At 49.5% G+C, this 27,122-nt stretch overlaps 1 long non-coding RNA gene across 1 annotated transcript in view; it reads right to left on the reverse strand.

Annotated features, from left to right (window-relative positions):
* The window catches only part of LOC117019500 (uncharacterized), a 250,821-nt gene that overhangs the window by 149,733 nt on the left and 73,966 nt on the right, over positions 1 to 27,122 (reverse strand). Inside the window, exon 4 of the long non-coding RNA XR_004422501.1 lies at positions 7,778 to 7,880. This is a non-coding gene — a long non-coding RNA (uncharacterized LOC117019500). The remainder of the gene's footprint in view (positions 1 to 7,777; positions 7,881 to 27,122) is intronic.

Consider the following 27,122-nt stretch of genomic DNA (forward strand, 5'->3'; position numbering starts at 1 on the left):
GAGGTCCCTCTGGCCGCTGTCTCACTCCACTCCACCAAAAGGCAAAGCAACGAAAACCATAAAGGGTGGATCGCTGGTGACAGTGAGGATGTCACCACCCTCCTAAGAGCTTATAGGTGACTTTGGAAACTGGTATAAAAAGGGGGCCAGGGCCATGGCATTTTGGTGGGTCCATCCGACAGATTTAACACTATGTGTTAAAAACGTGTTAAGTGCATCTCCTTCCAATGTCTGTAAGGACACATTTCTGAGAAAAATACAAAGGACTCTTACATATAAGATGCTAGCTTTCTCTCCAAAGAAAAGTGCCACTTCAAGCTACATGTGATGCCATTGTCACCCATCGGAGTGACAAGAGTTGTAAAGTTTGGTTCTATCTGGTGTGTGTGTGGGGGGGAGGCTCTTTCATATATTATTGATGGAAGAATACATTGTTATCATCTCTATAAGGAGAAATATGTCAATACCAATCAAAATTACAAAAGCTCATACATGACCTTCGACCCAGCAAATTTGCTTCTATAAAATTATTCCATAGCTATAGCTTCACAGGAGAAAAATGATGTATGTCCATGGTTACTCACTGCAGCATTGTTAAGAAAGAAAAAGAATGGAAGGAACCTACATTAACGCCCAAAGCGGGGGGTCGGGGGGGTTGGGGGGGGTCCTACTTAAATAATACAGGGTGGATCCATACAGCGGACTGTTACATAGCAGCGGAAAAGAATTCCGCTGCTTCATTTTAGGTACTGATGTGGAAGCTTTTCATGACATATTACAGTGGTGAGGAAAAAGGAAACTGCATAGGAAAACCTACAGTAAAATGTCTCTCATGTAAGACACGTGTGTGTGTATTTATAGAAATACAGAGAAAAAGGTCTGACGTCTGACACTATTTCTTGAAGGCAAGTTACTCAAAGGAATGTGGTTATTCCACGGGTGCTCCCTCTGGCTACTGATGTTAGAAAATTGCTCTTAGCCAATATTCCTATAATCACAGATATTTTGGGAACCAGCAGAGTCCAACCTCCTTACTCTACAGGTGAGTAAACCAAGGGGCCCGGTTGTTTAAGACCAAAGGCTGGAGAAGGCAGACCTTTCCCACCGTGAAACGGGAACACACCAAAAAGGCCCAGGCTTCCTTTCGTTTAAAACGTGCCTTTATGACGACGGCCACACTTGCTCAGAGGCCTTCCCACCTGCTTCCACCCACCTCGGCCCAGGAAAGCACCTCCCTGTGCTCAGCGGACATGAGAGAAGCTTTCACAAAGGGAAAAAGCTGCTTGGGAAATCACACATGGTCCTTCAAACAGTGGAGCGAGACACACCGTCAGTTTAATTCCTATTCATTTGTGGTGTTTATTAGAGTGCCTGAAAATATAAGCTGAGTAATTGGAGCATTAGGATTGATTAATTGAAGTAGGCTTTTGGTGTAAATACACCTGGAGAGATTTTTCAAGGTGGGATTCTCTGCTAAAGCTTCGGAGAAATTCGGGCCCCTGAAACATGGGACTCGGGATGGTGTGGCCGTCTGACAGCACGGCTTCCGACGTGCTTGATGCTCCTGCCATCGAAAGGTGGGGTCTGTACGCCCTCCCCTTGATCCTGAGTGGGCTTGTGACGCCTCAACTCATACAGGATGGCAGAAGGGATGTTAGGTGACTTCCAACGCCAGGTCATCAAAAGCCGGGAAGTGTCCACCTGGCAGCGTCCACTCTCTCTTGGAGCCATGAGCTGCCGTAAGAGTCGTCTGACCACCCGGGGCTGCCATGTTGAAAGGAAGCCCAAGCCACCGGCAGAGACCACGCCAGGCGCTGCAGTGGACAGTCCCAGCCAAGCCAAATGACAGACCCATGAGTGACAAAGCCTCCGGAGGACTCCAGCTCCCACCCATTCGACTCACTGCCAGCTCTCCAAACCTTACCAGCTGAGGCCCCATGCAAAGTAGCCCTGTCTGGTATCTGGACACACAGAATTTATGAATGTCATAAAATAGCTTAAAGCCATGAAGTTTGGGGTGGTTTGTTACAGAAACAGACATGTCAAGAGGTAACTGGAGAAGGTGGATCCTGTGACAATCAAGCTGCCCAACTCCCGCGGAATTCCCTACCAGAAGGGCTGCTCTAGAATGCGTGTGACCCCCACTCCAAGGTGACTTCTCATGTCCCCAACGGAACTTCGTTGCTTGTCCCTTTACTCTGGGAACAGTCCCTTATTATTGTAGGTTCCTACTGACCTCTCTGTTCCACCTCCAAACTAGGAGCCCCCGGCCACAGGGCCCTGCTCTGCACCTCTCCAGTCCCCTAGCCCGGTACCAGGCCGGGAGCCCATGAACAGCTCAAGGCCTGTTTGTTGCAAGGCCTCCGTTCTTTGGGGTCCTCATCAGAAAATAACTGCAGACACTGTCATCCCTTTTCCTTACCAGGCCCAGAGAGGAGGAGTGAGAGCCCGCGGAGACACAGCTCGGTGATGAACGGACACCACAGCCTCCTGCCACCATGTAGCTCCCTGCCATCGGGCTGCAGCAGGGCCAAGTGGGAGGCAGGGCGCAGGGCGGCCCGACGGCTCTGCTCCACGCCTGTGGGTGTGTAGTGAGGGTTTCACCAGAAGGAACGAAGGGGCTTTGACACTTCGTATCCCACCAGCCCCACCCTCCATGGAGAGTAAACGAGCTCTTTTGGGTTTCCAAGGTGTGAGTCCTTCCTGGGAGGTTCCAACTCTCTGTTGTAGGAGACAGCAGTAGTATAAGCTGTGTGTGTGTGTGTGTGTGTGTGTGTGTGTGTGTGACGTGGCCTTTTGTAAATGTCAGTTTGGAGATATGGTGAGAGAACCGTAGGGAAAAGGAAGAGAGAAAGGGAAGCGGAACTCTGGGGACTGGCCCTCGAGAGGCCAGCAGATTAGGACAGTGGCTCTGCACTGGGCTTCTCTGCCCCCAATGGACCTTTGATCGCGTCTCGTTGTCATACCTGGGGGTTGTACTGGCAGCTGGTGGGTAGAGGCCAGTGACGCCATCAGACATCCAACAAAGCACAAGATGTTGCCCCCACGACACAGAACTAGCCAATAAAAACTGTGCAGAGTGCCAAGGCGGAGAACCCCTGGTGAGAGCAAGGATGGCTGTGAGGGGCCGTCTGAAAGTTACCGAGGACCCGCTTCACTGCTATGGCCCAGGGATGGCTCAGGGGGGAGCTGCCCGAGCTCGCGATGGGTCTCCTCTCTGCCTGCGCTTCCCCGCTAGCTGGTGGTCCCCAAATGAGGATGCCTGACAGCAGTGACCCCAGGGCACAAGGAAGCTCTGGGAGACGGGAAGGGGGACAGACCAGGATGCACCTGTGCATTGTGAACTGAGGACACAGAAAACAAAGGTGTCCCAGCAGAGGTGACTCTGGGCGAGGTCCGGGCGAGAGGCGGGCAGGAGACAGTATTAAGCGGGACCAAGCTGAGGTCTCTAAAAGCACGAAAGCAGAAGCAACTCTGACCACCCGCTAATGACGGCGATTATTTGGCTGCCTATGAGACGGCTTAAGAAATGAGTTGTGAATTTAAATTTTAATTAAGGCAGGAGCCCTTGGGGGCCTCTGGAGTTCAAGCGTGAAGAAGGAAAATCCACTGCTGGAAACGGAGGGCTCAGACGGCCCCACGCCTGGAGAAAGGGTACAGCCTACGCAGCCGGTGGCCAAGCAGCCTGCAAGGGCGCCCCAGTGTGAGGTCACCAGGGGACGCCAGGAGTCAGGGCCGCACAACGCAGTGGAACCGTGCACTGAGGCGTTCTGGAAAGTTCTTTAGATAAAATAATAAAACATAAGGAAAGCATCCAAGTTTTCTCCGTTTTGGGGGTTCTAACCTTTAAAAGATGTGCTGCACTGCCCACTCCACTAACCCGGGACCCAGCATCAGAATTCCCTGGATCTAGCCTCCTCCCCATCCCTGATACCCCAAGTGACCTTGAACTCTGTTCATCATACTGAGTCTTGGTTTCTCCACATGGGACTAATACGGCCCCTGGTTTCCTCACAGGGCCACCGCGAGCCTCCAGCCCAAGGGACATGAAAGCACGTTGGAGCAGGGACTCTGGCAGGCCCAGCCCGCTCACCTGGGTCCCCCGAAGGTCTAACAGAAGCACCCTTCTACTTCTCAAGGAAGCTACAGCAAAGAAACACACCTGAGACAAAGACGCAGCCCTGCCCCCACCCAAAGCAGACAACATTCTCTCTCAGGCTTAACTCCCCTGGGTCCTAGAGACATGAGTTCAAGTCCTACGTCTACCACAGACTGTGTGTGTGTGTGTGTGCATGTGTGTGTGTGTATGCATGTGCGCACGCTCTAAATAACACACAACATCAAATTTACCATCTTCTCCAAGTCTAAGTGCACATTTCAATAATATTAAGTGTATTCACACTGTTGTGCAACAGCTTTCTAGAACTTTCTCATCTTGCAAAACTGAAACCTGGGCACATCTGAATCTCAACTCAGCCTTTCTGGTAAACTCTGAGATGTTAACTCGCTATGAGCTTTGTTTGGTTTACTCGGCGGAAGCATAAGGATTTTTTACAATGACTTTTCAGGGCTGTTGTACCTCATATAATGTACATGCCCGCCATGTAATAGGAGTTCAGTAAACAACTTTTATTTCTGGGCTGCGATCCTTTTCTAAGGAACACGGCCTCCCTGAAAGTGACAGTCTAACCTAAAGGCAGCCCAAAGTAGGAGGAAGAGGGAGAGGTGAGAGAAAGGGGGAGAAGACCAGGTTTTGTATTCACAAATACTCCTTCCTTCCCCAGAAACAAGCCATTTATCAAAGGACCAGAGTCTCGTTTACTGTCAAAACACAGGGCTAATTATACTTGAAGAACAATGGACTACAAGAGCAAAAAAGACAGGGCCTGTTCAATTAATGGGCAGAGAAGGGGGGTCTCGAGCATACAGTATTTTGGACATCAGATTGGAATGGTTTAATTAGCCATTGCCACGGACCCTGGATCGTCTCTTGTTCTAGAAGCCATTAGTCATCTATAGCTTTTAAGCGCACTGTTTTGATTCTCCCATTCAACAAATGCTTTCTGAGCCCTTGTTACGTGTCAAGCACACAGGTGAGGCAGTGCAGTCTCGCGGAAGACGGACAGCATGGCTCACCAATGGGTGTCTCCAGCTTATTCCGTCTACGGCACAGTTTGGTTTTATCCAACCCCCCAGGCCCCGCCCCCAGGTTCAGCATTTCAGGAAAAGGCCCCTCCGCCTGTCCACCCGTCCAGGACAAAAGCCATGGGATCATCCCTGACTGCACTCTTTCTGCTAGACCCCAGGTCCTGTTGGTTCTACGGCCAAAACAGCTCATGCCTCCAACCACCCCCTGCAGGCACACGGCTGTTACGCGGGTCCAGGCCACCAGCTCTTGCCTGGGTTATTCCAAGAGCCTTTCTTAAGATTAAAAAGCACGTTTTCTGTGTCCGTGCCTGCTTCCCACTGCAGCCCACACAAGGTCCAGGTGACCTTTTACAACGGTGGGTCACGCCATGCCACTGCTCTGCTTAAAGCCCTTCACTGTCTGTCTTCCCCTCGCTCTCAGGCTGATCTCCAGAAGCCCTGACATGGCCTCCTGGTCTGCACGCGCGCGCTGTCCCGCCCACTCCCACAACGCGTCCCAGACTACACTCTGGTCCCAGCGAAGCTCTGGGCCCATCGGGCCCCTTCCTGCCTCCAGGACCTGGCCTCACTGTTCCCTGTGCTCTGGCTCTTCCTCTGTCTGCTCACGAGCCTAGTTCCTTCTCAGTGCTCCAGCCTCAGCTGAAATGTAACTTCCTCAAGCAGGTCTTTCCTGGCTCCACTGCCCAAGGGACGTCTCCCAGTTCCTCTCCAGCTCCTCACCTGTCTATCTTGTGCACAGCCTTCCCTCCACTGACGACCACCAGGCGCACGTGCTGGTTCGCGGCACGGCATGTTCCCGCTAGCCAACGGGTGTCCCGATGGGAGGGGCCCTGTCACAGCTGGACACCCAGTGCCTGGCACACAGTCACCTCTCAACACCTACTGAGTGGCGAGGGGAACGACAGTGATGGTGTCCAAGACAGTGAGTGGACGAGCTCAGGAGAGACGCAAATAATTCTCTGGGGAAGATGGAGCTCCCAGTGACGATGTGTTGTGAGCTAGACTCGAAACATCGAAGACGGGTTTCTGGATTAACAAGGGTAGAAAATAGAAAAGCAGGAGCAGGGTGAGGGGTAGAGGACTGATAGATTGGAGGGGAAAATGTGCCACAGCCACAAAGAACTACTGGGCACGTGCAAAGGCACAGAGTCACTGCGAGAGAGTGAGACTCCCAGCTAATTCCAGGCACGGTCACCACCTCATCGACAGGGTGACGGAGGAAAGATGGCCAGGACCACCCCAACTCACAGTCAAAACAAAACGAGAGCCAACTGTCCACGCGCTGGGAGTGGGAGATTCCTACTTAAACCGTAACTGAGTCCTGGGACTGCTCGATGGGGCTTAAGGAACACTCTTTACCCGCCCGTGGCGCTGGGAGGTGAGGAGGTCGTTATGCCGCTGAGCCTTATGGGAGAACTGGATCTCCCCTCATCCCTCTCTGAACAGAAAATCAGTGATCCAGGCTCCGTTTCCCTGGGTCCTGCCATCAGTCCAGCCTTAGCCCCACACAGCAAAGCCCAGTGAGGAGGTGGACATATCTGGGTCCTGCCTCCTTGCTTTGATCTGCAAGTTGGCTGGTCAGTCTTAGATAAGTAACCATCGAACGCAGGGTTGGGAAGTAGCAAAACATCAGTCTACGCAGGTGACATGAAGAGGTGTGGCATTGATCCTTGTATGTGTGAGAAGACATTAGGCAAGGGGGTAGCCTAGACATGACACGAGCTGGGTCGCTCTGGCCACAGTGCACAGCTCGGATTGGAAGAAAATGTCCCGAGGCAGAAGGCCTGAGAAATTAGGCAAGAGAAGGAAGGCTGAGCTCTTGAGGCGAGTCTCGAAAGTAGAAATAACAAGGATTTGGGTGATCCCCGCCTGTGACAAGTAGAGATGAGAGAGGAACCCGGGGTAACATGCAGATAGTAAGCTGATATCAGTGGGTGAATTCAGCCGTTAATCAAAATAGGTGACATCATCGAAAGAAGAAGTAGATTCAGGAAGCTTCAGAGCCTGTCTCAGTTTTCACATTTCTTCTTGGACTCCCTCACTGAAGGACTGGCACACCTTCGGGGGGTGGGGGGGGTAGACCGCATGCTTTGTCCACAGGATTTGCACCTGCTCTCTACCTGCTTCCATTAGGCGGAGTACAATCAACACCCTATTGTCACCAGGCTTGGCAGCCAGGGGACCTGCTTTCACCAACAGAATGTGAGCAGATGTGACACACCATCCAAGCGGAAGCTAAAAACAGGTGGATATTCCTTGAGAAGACATCTCCCACCCCTGCTGAGGAGACCCACGGGTGACCAGCAGCTCTGACGTAACATATGCCAGCAACTTACATCTGTGGGATACGGGAGGGTTGGGAGGCGGTTGTTGCTGCAGGAAAAACTGACTAGGACATTTCCAAGGTCTCAGTGTGACTTACCTTTGCTGGCTCCTAATGTGCTCACTGGTGAAGTGGCACTAGAAGACTCCAAACTGCTTCCTAGTTCGAAATCATTTTGTGCTGTGTGTTATTTTTTTAAGACTGTCTCACTGCTCTAGATTGTAGCATTCTTTGGGAGATCAAACATTATTATTTTTTTTTTTACCCTTTCCAACAATATAGGTTAATTAGGCAAGTTCAACTTACCAAGGTCCGGACTGGTAGCTGATGATGCCAAACTAGCACAGAACCAGAGTTGAGAGGCCTGGAATGCATACGCTGCTGCAGCAGAACTTCTATTCTGAAGACCCTGAGATTAAAAAAAAAAAAAAAAAAAAACCTATAGAGCACAAAGCTGCCGCCTTCAGCTGCTTCGGTTATTTATACAAGTATTTCCCGATTCAAATTGCATACTCAAATCAAATTTCCCTGGTTTATGCCTTCTTCAGCAATTACTTAAAGGCAGTTTACCTCTCTCTGGAGGAACATAGCAGAAAGGCCTATAGACAAAATCTCGTTGACTCAGGGAGAGATAAAGGAACTCCCGGCCTGGCGCTGCACAAGCCACTTTGTCCACGGGAAGGAACGCTGATGGGGCCTTTTGGCTGGTTTTCAGCCTCGCTGATGGGAAAGCATTTTCTAAGGAAGAGGGTGAAGCCCCGGAAATTGAAGGACGAGGGTAAGCCTTGGGGGTGGGGAGGAAGGGACCACCTTCTCTTCATGGACTTGCTTTTGTGGGGGGTGAGCTGGCTGACGGCCTAAGGCTGCTCCCACTCCAAAGGGAGAGAGAAAAGTTAAAGAGGGGGAAAAGCAGGCCGTGATCACTTCTGCATCCTTGAAAATCCACCCTGAGCAGATTGAGCCCTACCGCAAATCTATGCACTGGCCAAATTTTACCTTTATTGTGCTGTCAACTTGCCCTTAATTCACTTTTCATCGTTTGGAAGAATTCCCTCATCCTCCACCAAACAAGCATCATTTGTTCATTCATTTACTCCAGCGTGGGTTCTCATTGGTTGGGCTCGGATCACATGTTCATCCTTAAACCAATCACTATGGCCCAGACAATGCAGTGTTCTGATTGGTCGGGTCGTGTCACATGCCCATTAATTTATTTCCCTTCTTACTAATTCTGTTACATTTCCTTCTTCATTCAGTTGTTCAGCCAGGTGGATGGTACCTTGATTTGCCTGCCTGACACCTACTGCCTTTTCTTTCAGTAACAGCACTCTGGATTCACTTAGAGGGCGAGTTCCCCACTGTTCCCATTATATATTGCAGGGGTGAAGGTGCGCTCTACTCAGTTTCCTCCACTCTAGAGTTAGACACATGACACAGACCTGACCAATCAGAGCACAGCATTGTCCAGGCCCCGTAGCAACTGGTTTGAGGGCAGACATGTGGCCCAAGCCCAACCAATGAGAATCAAGGGGAAGGAAGGAAGGGAAATTCTGTTAACTTACTGTGAACAAATCAATCAAGACAGGAAGCATTAACATAGACAAAATAACTCTAGTTACAAGAAAACGCAGTGGAAAGAAGAGTCAGGGCTGTGATGTTATTTTAGAACCTACCACTTACTAACCTGGAACACCTGGGACAATGAACGTGTGTCCTCATCTGAAAAATGAAGATGAAAATGACTACGCTTGTGTGTGACAGGCCACGAATACGCCACACCCCGTCTCCCACCCAAGCTTCTGGAACTAAAGGACTTTGAGATGGTGGAGGTGCGAAGTCAGAAACGTGAGGTCTGTGTTCCTGCAGCACAGCGGAGCCTGGCCTAGGCTCATATAATAATCGTCGCTTCCGTTATTCACAGGTACCGGGGACGTCCGTGATATGAAGTCGTTTTGCCAAGATGTGTTTGAATGGCGCGCTCAGAGGCGGGCATGTGGTGGTAATGGTGACAGCAGACGCTCCTTGTGCTGCCCAGCATATAGGTCCGGGACGCGTCAGTGGTTTGTGGGGACGAGACGATCCGACACTGAGACTGTTCCTGTCGTCCACCATAAGAATGGGGGGCAGGGGGGTTTATAAAAGCATCTCAGTGGGTCACCAGGAAAAGATAAGGACCAAGAATCCAACCACAGGAAGAGACAAATCCAACAAACCGCCCACGGTACGTGGCACACTGAAAAGGGGGCAGGCAGAGCTAAGTCTTTGCAAGAATCTACAAGGACCCAGAAAGACGAGAGTAGTGAAATAACAGGGGTGGTACTGGCCTCTGCGTGGACGGAAATACAGGGGTAGTGACTGAAATCGTGAGCTTCGGAATGAGTTTCACGCACCAAGGATTAAACACAGAGATTTAACACAACGGGGCTGGAATTCCATTTCTGCTACTCGACTACTTGAGCAAGGCGCTTTATCTCTCAGACTGAGTTTTCTCATTGAAATAGGAGGACGAAGAGAGTCCCTGCCTTATGGTGCGCTGTAAGGACAAAATTAAACGATCCGTGGCAAGTGCTTAGCACACAGCCAGGGCTCAATAAATTATCACGATATTATTGGCACTGCAAACTAAAGAGTGGACAGAGGGGAGGAGATGAAGGAATTAAAGGAGAAAGATGCTGGTATGGACGTTGGCGTGGAAGCCCAGGGATACTAGAAATGAACAAAGGGAGAAAGGAAATGGCAGGTGGAAGATGACATTTACACGAAAAGAGAGAAGAGAGGCAGGCGCGAGATTGAAATCCACAGAGGAGGAGAGAAGGGGGAGATGAGAAGCTAGAGAGAACGTAACAGAGGGGGAAACAACAAAGAACATGAAAACGGGCTTCATGCCAGTAGTGTGTGAACCCCAGAAAGAGAAAGAAAAATCCAGCAGAGGATAAAGAGTAGAGACAGAGACGGAGAAGGAAAACACAGGACGTCTAGGGAGGAGAGCAAAGAGCTCAAAAGACGCCTTGGTGGAGTAAATAAACAGAAATGTAGGAGAAGCACAGCTTAAAGTCAAATTGGCCAATAAAAATAGCTTAAAAAACACAGACCTGGAGAAATTTTACGATTGCACAGGTTCCTGAATTCCAAAATGGCTGTGGAAGCCAAAAGTTTTTCCATTAATTTTTAGCACAAACTCATTTGGCAGCAAACCTGGACTCGAGCTTACGTGAGGTTATCTATACCCTTTATTTACCCCACACTGTACTTAGCGTAAACCTTCCCATATTCCACTGTGCTAATGAGCTGATCATAAAGCGTGACCCCAGACCTCAGACCCCACTGGGGATGGGGTGCGGGGCCATGTACAGGACCACATTATCTTTCTCATTTCCAGAGTGTTCTCAATTCCTAAACGCATACGGCCCCAAGGGTTTCGGGTCGGGGTTTGTGGGTTGCACCCGAAGACGCAAGACTTGACAGGAAGCGAGAAACTAGTATTTCATAACGAAGTTGATGAAACCTACCACTTCTTGAGCGTTTACAACATTCCAAATGCTGTATATTCAATATCTCATTTAAGCCCCACAACACAGCAAGTCCCTTCATTTGCTGACATGGCAAGAGAGGACTAGAGGAGTGACGGCACTTGCCAGCAGTTTACACACAGCTGGCAAAAGGCAGAATTTAGGATTTGAACCCAGCTCTGTGACTTCGGAGCTGACACACGGTAACAGCTAGGCCAGGCTGCTTCTGCCCATCGACTACAGGAAGAGAACGCAAGCGAGTGTTTCTGGGCCTTCGTCGTAAGACAGCCTTTCCCAGACGTGACCTTGTCATTTTTTTTATAACAACTCAATCAAATCCTATCGTGATTCCCCATCTAAGAAGCTAAATGACTTTTCCAAAGTCTCACTGGGAACTGATTAGATACCAAATCCATTATGTTCTCCATCGATTGTGACAATATCAAACATGAGCTTGAGAGAGGGAGTCTTGTGGAAGGAACAGACAGAAGACAGCTGGGGAATCACTGCCGTTAGAATAAAGATTCTCCAGGAAGACAGCCGTCAAGGTGCCAGGGATGCCCTTGGAGTAGGGAGGGCTTTGTTCCCCCAGAATCTCCAGCAGCAACTCCCCCATCTCTTCAAATGGACAACTGACAATTTTCATTCTTAAGGGAAGTCCTGTGGAAATGTACTGCTAGGCCAAACGTCCCTTCCAGCTCAACTTCTAAGTCCATCCTTCATAGAAATTCTGAAATCAGATAACAGAAATACAAATGCTAAAAAGTGTATCATTATACTGGTACAAAGATTTCCCAGGAGGGTAAAATATATAATCAAAAAGGGATAAAACAGATGATGGCAAAATAATGAAAATTCAACAAGGAACTGATATGCAAATTCTGTGAAAATTCCATCCACTGTGATGATGGGAGAGAATCTGAGAACTTGCTTGATGTTTTTACAAGTTTGTAAGGCTCAGACTTACAGCAGGTGAGAAGATACACGGAGTGCACAGACCCAGGTCTTCCATGGCCTGGCTCACATCATAGTTTGATCTTCAACCATGAATCTAACTTCTCTGAATCTGAACAAACGCTCTCTGTTTCTTGCAACCAAACAACTCTTAGTTACACTGTATGTGTGTGCAACATACAAAAGGACACACTGACAACTTCTATACTTTGATAACGTTTCCTGAACATTTTGAACTTCACTTTGCGCATGTTTATCCATCTGGACACTCAGAAACAGTTCCTTTGCTTCATGCTTTAAATATAGCCAACATCCACTTCCTTCTGGGCATGTTTGTCAAGGCAAAATATTTTGTCTGTAAAGATAAATCGGCCAGTGCCAATGTGCTGAGTGTTTCTTTTGGTCTCAACAGTCTGGCAACAGTGTCTGACTGTTGTCAGGGAGCTTGCGGCAGGTACCCGGTCAGGATAAGCTAGCTGATGTGGTGATAACAAACATGCCCAAGTCTCGCTCACTTAAAACAAGTTCATTTCCAGCTCACGGTGTATCCATAGTTTGCTAGGGGAGGCTCTGCTAGTCTTAATTCATTCAGGGCCGGCTGACAGAGCAGCTACCATCTCCAACATTGCCAGCTGCCCTGCCAGTGAGGGGGAAGGCCACGGGGGGTGGGGGGAGGTTAGGGGCGGTTGGGACTAGACACTGCCTGCCGGAAGTGGCAAACCCCACTTCTACTCACAGTTCATCGATCAGGATGACTTGGCCGGTCTCATCTAACGGCCAGAGGCCAGGAAAAGTACTCCAGCCATGTAACTAACAGAGGGGAAAACCAGAGATCTATGATCAGCAGTAATGACTACCACTTTCTGAACAAACTGACTTGATGCCACAGTAACCGAGCCTTGTGCCAGGCACGGGAGAATTCAAAGGTGTGGTCTGAAAAAAATGAAAAACCCAAGCTACAGTGTTTGCAAAGCATTTTCTCTGACTTCCCTGTACTTGGAGGTATAATGTGTCACTTACATTATAGCTAGAATCAGGGTCGCACACCAAAATAAAACTGCATGATACTGTTCTTTACTTTTCCCTAGCAAGGAAGAACCCCACGTAACTTGTTTTTGCAAAATAATTTTTAGGTAAAGACGGAAAATACAGACTCCTTTTTTTTTTTTTTTTAGAGATTTCATCTTGATATCACTTTTTTTTTTTTAAGTTTTCATTTCAGAAAAAAAAAAAGTGTGGTCTGAAAAGGGAACTTACTTCTAATACCTGAAGGATGAGAGGAGCAGGCTCAGGAAAGGAGGACAGACACAGGAGGAGCAGCATTGCAAGGCCTCCGTGTAAAAGGCAACTTCACCAGTAACTACACTCGCTCAAATTACAACGGGCAGGGAAGAACTTGGGGATAGATGTCCCTTATATATAATTCTTAAGTCCAAACTCCGAGTCAAAGAAACATCCCTGTCTATAGTTTACAGTTATAAATGGACACCCGTAGTCCGTGTCCCCCTGGCTCTGAGCCCTGACCCCTGAGAACGAAAAGGAATTCAGCCTCAGTGACTCATAGCAGATGCAGGGGAGCCAATCCTCCCCATCACAGTAGGCATTAGAGAGCATCTCCCCAAACACCGCTCACCTGGGTACCACCAGGGCGGGTACCGTGGGTACCGCCAGCTTCAGGCTCATAATGCCCTCCCTTCTCGGCGTTCTGTGGTGCACAGACCACACTCAGAGACTGAAGATCCTTGGCAGGATTAGGGCACCCAGTCTCCCTGGGCACCCAGCCTTCCCTTGTGGGCTTGTCACCTCCAGGAAGAGTTCCAGACAGCAGGGCTCAGGCTCCACTTCTCTCTGAACCTAGAGATTCTCTCTCTCTCTCTCTCTCTCTCTCTCTCTCTCTCTCTCTCTTTCTCTCTCTCTCTCTCTCCTCCAACGCCCCCTCCCTCTGGGACGCCCTGCGTCAGTGGGCTCAGCTTGTACAAAAGCTAGGAAACCCCGCTGCCTTTAAACTGCTTCTGCTTATGATGGCACAGACCGACCCTGAATGATGAGATGACGGAAAGCCACTGGTATGTTGGGAGGAAAGCATTTTGGGAGAAGGAAACAGAGGGAAAAAGACGCAGAGGTCAGTGTGGCTCAAAGGAAGCGAGTAGTGGAAGAAAGACCAAATTAGTGACTGGGTCCAAACTACACAAAAGGAAAAAAACATTGATAATAATGACTACCGTTTATACGATGTGTATTCACTACATACTAGGACAGTTCTAACGCCTCGTGATAGCTCTACAGGGTGGCAGTATTATTATTGCCATTTCACGGATGAAGACAGCGTCAGAATGGAATGACCAATTGCCTGAGCAAGTGACAAAATCAGGACTTAAACTCAGCAGATGTCTTCAGAATCCGAATGCTTAAACACTACATCAGACTGCCCGTCAAGGCAAAAACGTCATAAGAGAAAAAGAGAAAGCGTCGAGGCTGAGAAGAAAAGCCATAGGCTGGGAGAAAAATATTCACAAAAGACACATCTGATAAAGGACTATGAGCCAAAATATATAAACAACTCGTAACACTCAACAAACATGATTTAAGAATGAACTAGAGACCTGAACAGACACCACAAAGGACACACAGATGGCAAACAAGCTCATAAAAAGTTGCCCCCATCGTACGTCAGCAGGGAAATGCAAATTAAAATCACAGCGAGGCACCACTGCACACCTCCTAGAACAGCCGAAACCCAGAACACTGACCACACCGAACGCTGGCGAGGACGTGGAGCCACAGGAACTCGCGCTCAGTCACTGCTGGTGGGAAGGGAAATGGTGCCGCCATCTCGGAAGGCCGCTTGGCATTTTCTTACAGAACCAAACACACTCCTACCGTGGGACCCAGCGATCGTGCTCCTTGGCATTTACCCAAAGGATCTGAAAACTTACGTCCGCACAAAAAACCGCACACAGATGCTCATAGCAGCTTTCCTCATCATTTCCAAAACTTGGAAGCCACCAAGATGACCTTCCGTAGGTGAATGGATACACATCCTACGGAACATCCAGAACATGGACAATTATTCAGCGCTGAAGAGACATGAGCTACCAAGCCATCAGAAGACACGGAGGAAGCTTACTTCCAAGCACGTGACGAAGGGAAAGAAGCCAGTCTGAAAGGGCTGCAGACTGTATGATTCCAACTGTATGACATTCTGGGAAAGGGAAAACGACGGACATGACAAAAAGGTCTGTGGTTCCAGGGGTGGAGTGGGTGGGAGGGACGAATGGTGGAGCACAGAGGACTTTTAGGGCCGTGACAATGCCCTGTATGATGCTACACGGGTGGATACATGTCATCGTACATTGTCCAACCCGTAGAATGGGCCTCATCGCGACTGAACCCTGAGAACTATGGACACTGAGTGACGACGTGTCGGTGTAGGGTCAAGGAAACCGGCGAGGTTCCTACTTGCACTAATGTCCGTCCCACCCCCTCTGAGCTTGTCTCCTATTCAAATCTCTCAGAAAGGGGACCTAATGGAGCTAATTAATCAGAATCCAGTGCAAGGTACGTGACTCTCACACGGGGCCACCTCACTGGCTGCTTGTGGCTCAAGTGTCACTCCCTGGGCACACGTGGGGCTGGGTGGAGGCTTCACGTGACACTAAATACGACCCCGCCACAGGAGGGCCCAAGGGAGCTGTGGATGTATCCTAGACACCCTTGGTGCTTGACAGACACCGTCCCAGGAACACCGTTGTCTTAAAACTCCGCGTGGTGCCTTTACTCAGATTCCTGTTTGACCAGCGCTCAAGGAGAAACTTTACATCGGAAACAAGGCAGACAAAGAAAGACACAGTTACACAGAATTGGCAAAAGTGACCGAGCCAATGAGAACAGAGCTCCTGTCGTCCCAGACAAGGCTCTGCTCACGCTGCAATGAGAGCTGTGCTCGGGCCCCATCTCCAGCTTTCAGTAGCATCTGCTGCCTTTGTCTGAAGGATTGCGATTTTTGTATTAGTAAAATGGATAAACAGCTTTCTGAGAGGTTCCATTAATAAAGGAAATGAAAAGGCGAAAGAAAAAACTCATGTGACTCCCTGGTTCCGATTTACCAGGCGTCGTGAACAAACAGGGCTCTTGAATGCTGCGTGGAGGGGAAGGCTATGCTTTGAAATTACGCCTGCCCCCCCCCACCCCCTGTGCTCCCAGAAGAGCTGTTTTGCTGGCCAGTGCGTGGCTTGGCTAGGGTCTCTGGCTGAAGGACAGTCCTCGTTACTCTCTGGCTAGTGGAACTGGGTTTGGTTTGACCAGCGAGGACCCAAAACAATGTATGTAGCTAACAGTTCGCCCGCCTCACTGGAATTCTTCTTTTCCATCTGCTGTTGCTTGACTATTTCATCGCTGTCCGTGAGGTCACTGTTTTTGCTGCAGTGGATTTGGCATGAGACAACTCCACTCCTTCCACCACGTGTGGCTGAGACAACATCACTGGGAAAACAGCTTGGAGAGCTTCACTGACGGATGTTACTGAGGGTGAATCACTAAATCTGCCCCTCAGCAGCTGTTTCATGGTGCAGCCTCTTCGGGGCGCCCCCGGCCCCACTTTCTAACAGTAATGCAGGGTCTTCTAAGCATTGAGCACAAGGGAGAAAAATCCAGAGGTCTAACGATCCTTTTAGCAAAGCCCCCTGAGACCTGAGAAGTGATACTGGTCTGTGTCTCGATGGCCAGAGCCCTGATGAGAGAAGAGAAACTGACGCTTGTCCACGAGGCTCTGGACACAAGCAGAGCTGCTCTGGGGACCTGAAGACCAAGTTCAATGCCAGGCTGTGCCCAGGGGCTGCAGCACATTTGTGAAGACCCTGAGGTGCCCACTGCCCCCAGCAGAGCAATGGGGACTCCGACCTCAGCAGCAGCACAGGGGGGAGTCAGGGCCCTCAGATGGCCCGTAGGAGGGTACATTTCAAGAACCTGAGTTAGGAAGGCTGCTCTTACACAAGAGTCATTGCCCGGGAGACGCCTGGAAATGGGGGGGGGAGGGGGGGTGTCTGTCCAGGAGGAGGAAGCAAAAGCCTGGAGCACCCAGACGTTTATCTTAAGGTGACCTTGTTTGTTTCGACGAGCTGGTGAGCCCGGGAACAACGGGCTTACCTGAAGTATGCTGGGTTGCTCAAAGTGAATCATCACCGTCGCTTCCAAAGAGAACAGAGCTGTGCAAACAAGACACGGAAGAGAAAACGTGCCTCGCCGTGTCACTCACTGTTCTGCCAGAGCCAGTCCTACGGAGACGCCGTGGGTTATCATAACCCTGTATTTAAATTTTAATTATAACAAATCTTGTCTCCTATCCAGGAACGATGTGTGAAAAACCAATTACAAACACTTGGCAACTCGGGGATGAAAAGTTATCTGCTCCAAGAATAGGCTCTTTGGCTGGGTCTTGGAAGGAGAAGGTGAGGAAGTTTCCAGGGCCTCCCACCAGGCAAAGCCAGGCAGATTCTGAATCACTGGACCTGCTCTGAGCACCTACCAGCAATTCCCAGCCAGGCTCCTGTGACTCCTGGGTTTTGTGGAACAAATCCTGTGGCTGATAATCTCGTCTGGGTTGCTGCTGGGGCCCCCTCCCCATGCCACCGCTGTCCTGGCGCAGGGAACAGAGTCTCCAGGACTGGGGACTGGGGCAGGACGTATCGCTTTGGCCACCCAAATGCAACGTGCAAAGGTCTGACGTGAATGCAGCCAAATTCCTCAGGGTGGGAAAACGCGCCAGATGCCAACTAGTCGGTGGGAAACAAGTTTTCACCAGCCAGGAAGTATTAAACGAAGGTGGAGAGGCTGAGCTTGGGAAGCCAGCCAAGGGGCACCGTCCCCGGCGGCGGGATGTGGAAATCAGTGCGGGGGAAGCAGAAGTGGGGGGCCCTGCCACAGCTCAGCTGCAGCGGAGACAGCGCGGTTTGAGGGGCGGTGCTATATCGTATCCTGGAGCCTGTGGGTGTCCCGCCTCTGTTTTAACTTCATGGAGAGACGCTGCCAGAGAGGAAAGAGAGGCCTAGACTGAGCAGGAAAAAAAAACTGTCCACAAGAAAACCTCAGAGGAATTAGGGAATTCTAAAGGGCAGCCTGGCTGATAAGAAAAGACCGCCCTGTTCAGAGGGGCCGTGTTCTCTGTCTGCATTCGTAGGGCATTTCCTTGACGTCCAATTGCCGGCACTTTGGGGTCGGACAATATCAAGGGGAACTGCTTGTGGAACAGAGAGGAAATGGCCATGCCTGGAGATCAGCCTCAGAGTCTCTTTACAGACGTGCCCTTAACAGCTGGGTGGACAGGTCTGCAGCAGCAGGAATCACGGAACACTGAGGCGCTCGTTGCCACCCTGGCTGGGAGTGCCGGGAGCTACCTGGCCGTGTCCGCCGTCTCGCTTTCCGGGAATCGCCCTCGGTGGAAGAGAGCCACCTCGCCCAAGGCCATGTCACCCCCAAAGGGCAGCCCACATCCAATGAGGGGTCAACGTCAGGGCAGATAGACTTGGCTGCTTGCCTGAAGGGAACGACTCTGAGGACTCATCCTGCCCCAAAGCGCTCACAGGACACGCTGAGGCCGCTGCTCGGTGCGACTTCTCCTCTGCCCCGTCCTACTGTCTTCACTCCTCCAGGGTGCTAATCCTGAAGCTGCCCCCCGAAATTCCTGCAGGCACAGCTCCATCGGAGAGCCTGTGTCCAAGGAACCAGACCTGATGCCTTCCAATCTGATCTTCAGTCTTAGGAAGGTTGATTTGGAAGGTGGATGGATGGGTGGATGGATGGACAGATATGTACGTACATAAGTACATGCATACATACATACACACATACATACATACACACATACACATACATACATGTACACATACATACACATGCATGCATACATGTACACATACATACACATGCATGCATACATACATGTACACATACATGCATACATACATACATACACACATACACACACATACACACACACATACATACGATGGGTGGCAGCAAGGCACACAGAGAACGCAGGAAGCAGAAAGCCATGAGGCAGCAGACACACAAGGCAACAGAAGCCGTGAATGTGCAAAAGCCACGAGTTGGAGGAAAAGGAGGTTAGAGGAGAGAGCGGGGAGGCTGGGCTGGACAAGAGTGCATCGTGCACTCCTGAGGGGTGACTACTGGAGCTTCCGTTTGTCCCTTTTAATTGTAGTAAGATATGCTCACGTGAAATTGAGCATCTCGCCCACTTCTAAGCGTACGTGTAGTTAAGCACCACGGGAGCTTTTCGTTTCCTGGCTTCTTCCTGAGGCACGACATCAAGAGGGGCTCTCTTTCTGACAGACCCCAGCCCCGCGCACGGAGGTCAGGAGGGAGCCAGAAGAGAAGCGGAACTGAGTGCAAACCCTCAGTCTGCACCTCTGTCCCCCGATGAGCCTTGCTGGCTTCATCTGTGTAACGGGGCAGGCTGAGCACAGTGACTAAGAAACGCATGCAGACAGACGGGAGGCGCACAGAGACGGGGTCCTGGGTGTGCCGCCCTGCCCTCTGCACCCCCAACCTCGAGCCTCCGTGGTCTCACCTGTACAGGGGGACATAACGGTGCCTGCCTTCATTTCCTTTCTACAAGGACCGGCAGACAGAACCCTTGCAGCCTTCCTAACATTCTTAGTCATTGGAACCTACTCTGTGATTGAGCTCGTTCGCTCTGGTTGAAATACTCAGAGTGGAATTAGGACAGTTGTGTGCGTTTTTTAAAAGAGTTTCTTTAACCGGAAGGCATAAGGTCAAGACTCATATGAAGAGATGCTGAATGTCACTAACCATCAGAGAAATGAAAATTAAAACCACAATGAGATATCACCTCACACCTGTCAAAATGGCCATCATCAATAGATCAACAAACAACAAGTGCTGGCGCAGATGTGGAGAAAAGGGAGCCCTCGTGCCCTGTTGGTGGGATTGCAGACTGGTGCAGACACTACAGAAAACAGTATGGAGGTTCTCAAAAAATTAAAAATAGAACTAACTACCTTATGACCCAGCAATTCCTCTCCTAGGTATTTATCCAAAGAAATCCAAAACACTGATTCAAAAAAATACATGCACCCCTATGTTTATTGCAGCGCTATTCAACAACCAAAGATATGGCAACAACCAAAATGCCCATCAATAGACAAACGGATAAAGAAACTGTGGTACATGTATACAACGGAGTATTACTCGGCCATAAAGAAGAATGAAATCTTACCATTTGCAACTTGGATGGACCTAGAGGATATTATGCTAAGTGAAATAAGTCAGACTGAGAAAGACAGATACCATATGATGTCACTTTTATGTGGAATTTAAAGAATAAAATAAACAAACAAAACAGAAACAGACTCACAGATACAGAGAACAAAGTGATGGTTGCCAGATGGGAGGGGGTTGGGGGGTGAGAAAGGTGAAGGGATTACGAAGTACAAATAGGTAGTTACAAAACAGTCACGGGGATGTGAAGTACAGTACGGGGAACACAGTCAATAATGTAAAAACTATGTAGGCGTCAGACGGGTACTGGACTCATCGGGGGATCACTTCTTAAATTATACAAATGCCGAATCACTACATTGTACACATGAAAAAATATAAAATACTGAATGTTAACTATAACTAAATATATATATATATATATATATATATATATATATATATATATAGTCACAGGATATATAGTACAGCGTAGGGCATACAGTCAATGGTATTATAATACCTATGTTTGGTGTCAGGGGGTAGTAGACTTATTGGTGTGATCACCTAGTGAGGGGTGTAAATGTCTAATCTCTATGTTGTTTTGTACCCCTGAAACTAATAAAATAAAAATAAAGACTTAAATGCCTAGGTAGCAGGAAGGGATCTCCCGGCCACTTTCAGAAAGAAAACAACATGGGGCCGGCCTGGTGGCTCAGGCGGTTGGAGCTCCATGCTCCTAACTCCGAAGGCTGCTGGTTTCATTCCCACATGGGCCAGTGGGCTCTCAACCATAAGGCTGCTAGTTCGATTCCTCGAGTCCCGCTAGGGATGGTGGGCTCTGCCCCCTGCAACTAAGACTGAACACAGCAGCTTGAGCTGAGCTGCCGCTGAGCTCCCGGATGGCTCAGTTGGTTGGAGCGTGCGTCCTTCCAACCACAAGGTTGCTGGTTTGACTCCCGCAAGGGATGGTGGGCTCCGCCCCCTGCAACTAGCAACGGCAACTGGACCTGGAGCTGAGCTGTGCCCTCCACAACTAAGACTGAAAGGACAATTTGAAGCTGAATGGCACCCTCCACAACTAAGATTGAAAGGACAACAACTTGACTTGGAAAAAAGGCCTGGAAGTGCACACTGTTCCCCAATAAAGTCCTGTTCCCCTTCCCCAGTAAAATCTTTTAAAAAAAAAAGAAAGAAAGAAAACAACAAAAAACCCCACCACCAGCCACGTGTTAAAAGCCACCGAGGTACAAACCAAGGTCTGTCCTCCCACTGTTCTCCAAATCAGCTGCAGTGGCTGGAGGCCAAGTCCAGGTTTAGATGGAAGCTTCTGATGGAGCTCCCGGGCAGGGCCTCCTCGTGGCCCCCGATCTGGGAGCAACAAACAAGGCTCCGAGGCAACGACCTTGCAGGGACAGCGACCTGGCGGAGTGGTGGCTGGTGGGAGGCAATGTGCCACTGCGGAGGTGCAGATCTGAGGATCGAGTCGGCATGTCTGCGCATCCCTACTCAACAGCCACAACAGGGGCTCTGCTTGTCCCGGCCCCTGTCCCTCCCACCTCACCCCAACGCCTTTCTCCTCGTTGTCTCTTCTTCACTCGCCCTTTGCAGCTGACTTCACAGACAATGAGAAACAGTCACTGGCACATCCCCCCTATGTCACTGCATGTGATGGCACTTCACCAGCCCCGCAGCCTGTCCTGTACCTACCATTCTGTGTGTTTCTTGGCCTCTCTGCCAGTCTTTTTGTTTCTCCATCTGTGCCACACGCTCTCTCTCCTGCACTTCCATCAGTCCTCGCTCCGTCTCTACTTCGTAGGCTCTCTCTGTTTCCCCCTGCTGTCGTTCTCTCTGGTGTTTTCCTGTTGCTCCTTTTCTCTGTCTCTCTTGAACTCAGTTTATCACGCTGTTTCCCCCTCGCTCTGTTCCTCGCGGTGTCTTTCGCCTCCAGTTCTGTTGCTCAGTTCCCTCCATAACTCTGTGTCCCCGTCTCTGTATTCCTTGGTCTCTCTCTCTTTGCCTCTGTTTCCCTCTCAGATCAGGAAAGGGGCAGGTGAGCTCCAATCTAGCAAATCCCCATGCCTAGGGGTCCTGCACCCAATGCAGGGCTGACTCGGCCACCTGCTCTCCAGCCCAAAAAGTGCTGGGCAAGAGAATGGCAATTTGTCCATCTGTCCTGCCGTGTGGCAACACCACCCCCCACCCCACCCTCAGGCCAGTCTTTCCCAGAAAGGGCCACCTTCCCTCTGGCATCATGGTCACGGTGGACGGTACAAGGATTTGATAGGCCACCAAGCCCTGTGGCTCTTAAATGCCTTGGGTATGTCTGCCCCAGTCTGGTGAGTAGCCCAGAAGTGCTGGGATCCTGCTGGGGCTTGAGCTGGGTGCCAGGCAGTGAGAGGAGCAGGGAGGGATGTTAGACTGACAGGCAGCCCTAAGAGTCAGGAGTCCGTTCTATCACCCATCTGCTGTGTGACCTGGGGCAGGTCTCCTACCTTCTCTGTCTCTTATCTATGAAATGTGGCTCTTTAGCAAACATTTAAATATGGCTCTGGTAGCCTCACCCTGGGGCAGACAAGCTATGGAAACCAAAGAGAACACACAGTACATTTAAAAAAAAAAAAAGAATGACTTTGGGACAGTCACACTCAGATGGGGCCCGACTCCTCCAGGACTGACAACTAACAGGGACGCCTCTGCACAGCCACACGAGCTGCTGAAATACTGAAATAACTCCCCTACTGGTTGGAGTTACTCCCTGAGCTCCCCAACCACTCCCTGTACTCCGGCTCCCCCTCCTTCTCATCTCCATGAAGTAGAAACTAAAGTATCCATACCTGGCACAGCCAGGGGTGTCCTCCAATTTTCACTGCCTATGTGTTCCAGGTTGTTAAAATATGTATTATAGTTTTCTATTGTTTAAGGCACTCAGTCTATGATAGTTTGTTGTAGCAGCCCCAGCAGCCCCAGCTGATGAAGGCACAGGGGTCATGTGACTCGTTCCAACCAATGGGCTTGGAGTAGAAGTGCCGGGTACCATTTCCCTGTTTGTGTATTTAATTGCTGATGTCAGGCCCTTCTGGGCTCTCGCACCCCGTTGTGGGAGGCGGGGTACCGCCATGAGCCTGACTCTCACTGCAAATGTCATGTGGGCAAGAAATAAACCTCTGTGGTTTTGAATAACTGAAATCGATGGTTCTTTGCTCCAGGAGCGTAACTCAGCCTGAACAATCAGCATTTAATGATGACAACACATAAATATTTCATTTCTTGCATCACCTGTGGTTTGGTTGTTAAGGGGTTTTGTCTTTTGTGGTTTTGGGGGGGGGCATATATTTTGGTGTTTTTCTTGGTGGGGCAGTTACCTTTATTCAGTTTGTAGCCTACACCGGACAGACACCATGGATTTTATACACGATCTCAGCTAATCCTCCTTAGGCAATCATTGCTCCATGTACTCAGTCGTTCAGATTGATGGAGTGCCAACCAGGAGCCCAGAACTGAGAATGAAGTGAAGGAGACAGACACGGTTGACCCGAACCTCACGGCCCTTAGCCCGGGGCAGGGTGGGGAGTGGAGGCAGATGCAATCGGACAATCTAACAGAAGTGTGTACCCACTCGAACTGCCACCGGCTCTCGGAGAGAAGGGACGTTGTCCTATGAACGTGTATCACAAGGAAACGTAAGGCAGACCGAGGGTGAGAGAGTCGTGTGGGAAAGCTTCCCGAAGACTTTTTCCGAAGCATGAAATAAGATAAGCCTAGGCTAATAGCATTATTATTCCCTTTTTCTGTTGAGAAAACTAATTTTCCTACAGTGACAGTTTGTAAGTGGCGGAAGTAGGATTTAAATCAAGCTCTGTCTAACTCTGAAGCCCATTTCCTTAACCACTGTATTAGAGCTGTATTTTTATATTCAGAGTAAAATGAGTTCAGTATCTTAGAGAATTATTCAGATTTTCAAACACTACCTCACCCTTACCATAATACTTCAGTTCTCAATATTTTAAGTAAAACTGGAATTGTTGGGTTTGAGATGTTTTCCAAAATCACCCAGCTACATGAGTATGCAGACATATTTTAAATGTTTGAGTAAATATATCGGCGCTGGAGTCAAACAGGCCATTTCCCAAGTCACTTAGAAAAGAAGTTTTTAAAAAGGTAAAGAACTAAAGGCAGTGTCAGCTAAACCAGCAATACAAACAGCAATTAGAATCCATTTTTGAGGCACAATCAAAAAGCCCCACCCCCACTCCCTCACATCTCTTCCTACCAGATGCTAAGTTAACTCCCAGCTCCTTGCAATTCACAGTTTGTTCTCCAAAGGAATTCTGCAGCACAGCATACCACAATGGATAATGAAACCATGCTTATAAAGCGTTTTGTAAGTAAAAATTGCTGTTGGAGAAATAGGACAGTTGCTGGCAAAAATAAGGAGGCAGAAGTTCTAGGATGGAAGAAAACTGGAAATCAAGAATTCCCTCCATCTCAACCCCAGCCTTTCTAGACTCTGATTGAGCTAATATGTACTCTCATTAATGCTCACTTAAAAAAAAAAAGGAAACAAAAAAGTAAAACCCTTGGGGTACAGCTGTTTCTCACTTGGGGATCTTTGGTTGCAAGCAACAGAAATAAGCAGAAAAGAGATGATGATCCCCAAAAGACAGGCTGGGTTTTGTTAAGAAAGGAGAATGAAACATGAGCAGGTGTAAAGAAAGAAAGAAATGCCTACGTCCAGTTGCTGCTACATTTTACACATGGACACTCGGAGAGGTTCAGCTGTCTACCTGCAGGGCCCGGAGTCAAGCCTAGGTCCCCTGGTTTAAAAACAGGGCACCTCCCCCTACCCCACACTGATACCTCTACCATGTGGCCATTGGGTGCGCTCGGCACCTCTGAATCTCTTTCTCCAAAACTCCAGGGTAAATACCAGACAACTGTGTTGCCGGGTTAAGGCTTGCATGTGGCCTGATGACTCCTCCAGCTTCTCTGGCGCCTTCACCTTTTTCTTTCACAAGCATGTTCACGAATAAAACCTTTGATCCTCTCTTGGTTTCTGCCTCGCAGAGGACTGGAGCTAACACAGGGTCCCTGGCTGGCAGGGGGCTGAGAAAACACGCAGCATGAGGGGATTGCAGCCTGGCCCTGCCACTGCCCGGCCGGTGGAGAAGGTGTCCTCTTGGATGACACATAAGCATGCACAGTCTCTGTCAAAAGCTGGTGGCTGCATTGCTAAAAAATGTCCCTGATGGTGACCTAGGAAAACGTCCCAGTGGAAGGAAATGCTATAGATCCAGTGTAGTGACGTAGGCGATTGGAAAACACGGGGCCAGCAATGCTTCTGAAGTCGGCAGAGCTGGCTGGTTCCTGGCAAGGCGCACTGATGACCTGCAGAAGCACGCTGAGAGATGGAAGGAAGCCTGCTGACAAAGTGTGAGGCCCAGAGCACCTCCGCAGCTACCAGAACCACCACACCTGAGCAGCAGACTGATGACCAAATGGCTACAGCGTTGCAGCCCCCGGAGATGTTTGAAAGCTCATGCAAGGTAGGTCTGAGCATGTGAAGGTCAGGGGCCCGGAGGGGAGGAGAAGCTGGGACCCTGAAATGTGAGATGGAGACACCTGGAAGGGTGGCACGGGGACACGGAGGACGCAGCCTTTCTGGGTTTGCAGACAGCCCCGCCCTTCCCTCGGAAGATGCTGCAGAAGCTCCTCCCTGACGAGGCAACATGTGCTCCCTCTCGGACCTGCCCCCACCTCCTTTCCTAGATGCCAGGCCAAGAACTAGGGCTAAATCTCAGGAGACACCGGCTGGAGCTACGCCGGGTTTAACGAGGGAGGGAATAGTCTAGGGATACACCTAAAGGACTGAAAGAATTATCCGGCCTGTGCAGCCACCGTGCTTCCTCCAGGCTACCCCCAGCCAATGTCTGCACACGTCAGGGCTGCTAAGACAGGCCTGTTTCCTGAGAGACACTGCACTCCCATGACCAGTGAGAGAGAGAGAGAGAGAGAGAGAGACGTAGAGATGGAGATAGAGAAACAGATACGAAGTGAGTTCAATTTCCTATAGAATACAATCTATACTTACATGCACCCACCCAAAAGGACAGGAATCCAAAAGAAGTGAGTGTCTATCCACCAAAAGATATGTTCCAGAATGTGTGTTCCTTATGCCTAATAGCTGAAAACTGGAAACAACGCCACTGTTCATCAATGATGAGCAAATGACTGTGGTACAGGATACAATGGAGTGTCACACAGCAATCACAAAACAAGAGCTATGCGCAGTAACAAGATGAATCTCACCAACACGCCGAATAAAAGCAGCGAGACCCACAGGAGATATTCCATGTGAGTCCATTTCCACTAAGTTCAAAATCATGGGCTGCATTGTGGGAGGAACCAGAATAAAGGTACCCCGGGCCTGGAGGAGCAGGCAGGTTTTGACTGCACAAGGGCATGAAAGTGGGGGGTGGGTGCTGTTGGAAACGTGATTTATCTTGATCTAGGAGGTGGTTACATCGATGTACAAGTACAAATTCATTATACGTTGGACACTTAAAACGTGTGCACTTCATCATGCCATTTTGATGCCATGAAAAGTGCTCACTTTGGCAGCACGTATCCGAAAACTGATGCCATAAAAAGCTTAAAAAGCAATTTAAAAAAAGAAAAAGGAGAGAAGGGACACCAAAATGTCAGCACCAGCTCTCTCTGGTTGGTGGAATGAAGGAGAATTTAAAATTCCTTCATTACAAGTTCCTGCATTTTTCTACATTTTCCCCAAAGAATCGATTTGGCGGGAAGCAGAAACAATGCGAGCTATTCTTCGGGCGACCTATCAGGGTGGCGGACAAACTTCCCACCGATGTCAGACCACGGCTCTCCGTCTGCACAGCTGGAAGTGGGAACCGTCTGGGCCACAGAAACATTACTCTTTGTCCTGGTTT

Source organism: Rhinolophus ferrumequinum, assembly GCF_004115265.2.
Source record: "Rhinolophus ferrumequinum isolate MPI-CBG mRhiFer1 chromosome 15 unlocalized genomic scaffold, mRhiFer1_v1.p scaffold_54_arrow_ctg1_1, whole genome shotgun sequence".
NCBI classification, from domain to species: Eukaryota; Metazoa; Chordata; class Mammalia; order Chiroptera; family Rhinolophidae; genus Rhinolophus; species Rhinolophus ferrumequinum.